Source organism: Erithacus rubecula, assembly GCF_903797595.1.
Source record: "Erithacus rubecula genome assembly, chromosome: 11".
Taxonomy (NCBI): domain Eukaryota; kingdom Metazoa; phylum Chordata; class Aves; order Passeriformes; family Muscicapidae; genus Erithacus; species Erithacus rubecula.
Genome location: NC_136663.1, coordinates 14,225,218 through 14,229,186, shown reverse-complemented (window position 1 = coordinate 14,229,186; position 3,969 = coordinate 14,225,218). Strand labels below are relative to the sequence as shown.

The 3,969-nt window shown below is 34.4% G+C and overlaps 1 long non-coding RNA gene across 1 annotated transcript; it reads right to left on the bottom strand.

Annotated features, from left to right (window-relative positions):
* Nucleotides 1-610: 610 nt before the first annotated feature.
* Nucleotides 611-2,635, bottom strand: LOC306806466. Its single transcript, XR_013775482.1, has 2 exons — nt 2,523-2,635; nt 611-1,751 (listed from the first exon to the last, which is right to left on the bottom strand). It is a non-coding gene; the product is annotated as an uncharacterized lncRNA (long non-coding RNA).
* Nucleotides 2,636-3,969: the final 1,334 nt, after the last annotated feature.

Sequence of the window (3,969 nt, the reverse complement as noted above, 5' to 3'; positions counted from 1 at the left end):
GATTCTACAGTTATGCATCTATTCATACTCAGATCTGGTTTTATTTTATAAAGACTAAAAGCAGCAACATTCTCAGTACTTTTGGAAGAATATGGGAAGCTTTGTTCTGTAGTTGTATCAACTGCATCTTTTCATCAAGCACAGAGGAAGAAATCAGAAAATGTGCTCTTACTAAATTGTAAGGATACATATTATGCTGCTTAAAAGAATCTGATAACGACATATTGTCTGATATGACCTAAGAATGTTCATGCTTTCATTTTAGTATAAGAGATCCCATAATGAGAGTTCTACTCTGTTAAAGCAAGAAATGGATAAAGGTTTGAATGCTGGTTTTCCTAAATTCCACCTCCCACCTCATTTCTGCAGTTCACATTTTTGCTTCTCTCCCCATCTTTCTGTTTCAAATCAAGATGATATATTCTTTTTGATGTGAATGAAAATGTGGTGACAGATCCTGCATAAAAAGTCCTGTAACTCATGAATTCATAATCCTAATCCAGGATCTACTACCCATGAGAACCAAAACTGAGTATGTACTCTTATATTTGGTCTTTCTAAAGGCTCTTCAGTTCCAGGCAGGGAAAGGAACAAAGAAATGGACAATCTCTTCAGAATTTTCCATATGCTTTGTTCAGAGAATGGGGGGTCAAGTGATTTAAACAAAGAAAGGAAGGAAACTTTGATTTCTTGCCAAGAGATCGAAACCTCCTGATCTTTTGCCAAGCTAGTTTATTTTGCTGCCAACAGTCTCTTCACCTTAAACAGCTCCTTTCCTTCTGTAAAGCTAACAGCAGTGAAGGAAATAGGCTCTGCAGAAGGGTAACACTAAGAATCTGCTCTAGTTTATGTAGGGACCAATTCACTTTAAAATTTGTGTGAACCTGAAAACACAGTTCTAAGCAGGGAGTCACCTCAGGTAATTCCTAGCCAAATTTTACTTTTTTCTATAAGTGGATCAAAGTTACTGGCTTTGTGAATGTTGATTTCTTTTTGCACAGGAATTACCTAACTGCTTTTGCTATTGAATGAAGTATGACCCTGATTTTCAGGATTATATATCTTCTGTCTTTTAAAAAAAGTTGAGACTTACTGAATTTAAGAAACTGAACTCCTTTGAAGTGAATGCGTCAGTTTTGAAACTCGGTTTCCTTTAAAACTGATGAGTTAATTATTGAATTTGCACCATATCCTCAGTGGTCATACTCATGATTTCAGTGCATTTTCTAAGCAGATATGCAGTGCAAATTCTTAGGTATTTCACTATTCCTTTTTCAATGAGAAGAACAAGATGATGAAGATGTTTGGTAAAGTCTGAAGTCAAGGGCTGGTTATGGGTATCATATGACTAGGTTTTTAGATTGATTATGCTAATAGACCCAAGACCAGATATATGTGATGAAATTATCTTCTGTGTAGTAATAGAGTATAAATCTTGCACAGCCCGTTAGCATGCTGTCCCAATCATATTTATGCTAGGCTAATTAATTGAGGACTTAATCATCTACATATGTTTGTCTTTAGTTGAGAATAAAACAGAGAAAGGTTTAATTGGAGAACTGTAAATTAAAATAGTAGGGAAAATAACTGCTTTTGAGGGGAGAAAGTTGTAATTCGTGAGTTGCATTAACAAACACATTCCAGCTTTTTTCTTGATGGACAGGGATAATTTGTTATTCTAAGATCCATGGAATGGTCAGTGTTCCAGACTGTTAAGTACTGTTCTGAAAGGACCATCATATTGGCATTATCTGAAAAATAGACATTTTGAAATCAGTTTAAGACAGGATATGCAGGACCTTAAATCTTCACTGTAATAAGGAGTGGCAGTAAATGCATTAATTGTGTTCTGTTCCTGCAATCTTCCGGTAAGGAGAAAAATAGACTCATTCTGTGAAAGCTATTATTTTAAATTAACAATGTCTTTTTTTCGGTTTTTTTTCTTTTTTTTTTTTAACAATAGCAAGAGAGCAAATGCTGCCTGAATCTTTCTTTTTCCCTTGGAAATACTTTCTAATTTATAGTAAATCAAGTGAACAACCCTCTATTAATTTGGTTTTTTTCCTGTATATAGCTAGCAGACTGCAATTAATGCTTCTACCAGCAGAACTGATAAATAAGAGAATGAAGAAATGTTTCAGACTTACACACACATTCTGGGTCACCTAGATGATATGAAAATATTTGGACTGTTTAGAAGAAAATTCTATTTTTTCTAACAGTAAGTAAAAACTCTCCTGAAGCCTACCACCAGCAGGCAAAGACTAGAGCACCTAAAGTAATTTTGCATACTAAACCAACTGCAGTGAATTTTTGTGTGTCCATCTCTGGAGGGATGATTAACCTACCAATTTCTCAGTTGCTCAGATTACAATTTATAGATTACTGCACAGTCATTTGTATAGTTTTCTGTTTCTAGTGACAACACAAATGGTTTTCTCAACATAAAGGGCTTTTATTTTATTTATTAACCATTTTTAGAAAGAAAAAAACCATATTTTTGACTATATGGTAGGACACACCTGTATGAAAAAACATTGTCTTTCTTTTCTGACTTGAGCAACAGGTGAGTTGTAATAAAAGAATACTTCAGATTTCAAGGTGCCATAAGGATTTATTCTGAAATTAATTGTTGAAAAACAAAACAAATAGTGTACTGAACCCAGCAAAAGTACCATGAAATAAGGGATTTTTTTTTATTTAATAGGAATCTTAATCAGAACATTGTCTCTACAAACTGATTTATTTGTATTTATTTTATGTATCATTTGACCCAAAAGAAGTAAAAATCTTATGTCTAGGAAGCAACAGAGTATGTATCTCACAGAGTAAAGGCTCAGAACCAGCCCAGGAAATTTCTGTAAACACACACAGAATCTCTGCATAAGAGATGCATAAGAAGCATAAGAAGAAAAGCAAAAGATAGTAAAAGAAATACAATTTTTTCCCCATTGTTAACTTGTTATTTCCCACCTGCTCATCAATCACAGGTTAAGAAGTCAGTCCCACATGTAATTAAAATGGAAAGACAACAGTGATATAAGTAGAATACTTGCACCTTTGTAATTGAATGCAATGCAGGAGATTAAATTATGATTTTTACATAGACTTACAAGCTTTTTCAAAGTTAATGGCTGAGGATTGCAACTGAGGATTTGTGTCTTGGTGCTATGGAAATGACATTAATGGCAAAACCTGAATCCCCACTGGCTTCCCTTAAATCCAAAATTTCTTAGGTCTGTGTTCAAGAACATTGTTTAGCAAGAATTTCTGACAATTCCTTGTGCTGCATAAAAAACTCCTCCTCTCACCTAAATACAGTTTCCAGTTAGTGCTTACAGTCTCCCAGTTTTCTTAAGGGTCTGTATATGTAGATAAGAATAACTGGGTTTGTATCTTGGTACTATGAATCCTTAATGATTAAATAAAGAGACCTAACTTAAAAGCAAGTTTTGGAATTGGGTCTCCTTCTAAGAATATTATAAAATACAGAACACATACCTACAAGACACATACTACAACTGCCCTACCTGGACTCCACTGTGGGTCCTGACAATGCTTTAGGATCTAACAAAATAAATCTGCCCTGAGATCATCTCAACCACTTGACAATTACCAAGGAGGAGGGGACAGCTATAATTTTATTTCATGGTCAAATATAAGGTAGATGTTTAGTATTTCCTGGTGTAGTATTTATTTGAACACTGTTTGGGGCAATATATAATGAATTTGAGTATGAATTCATTGCCTGTGATCTACACAAATAACTATTTCCTCTGCAGTCACAGTTTTCAATGTGATTAACTCTGTATTTTTCTGTTATAGTTACATGGAGAAGTCATACCTCTCAAGTATTGGTTAATAACCTTTAATAAGCTTGCTAATGACATTTTCTGTGTGCCAAATTTGAATAGTCCATCTAGACATGAAGTGCAAGGACAGTAGCTGTGCAGCAGCCTTAGCACTGCA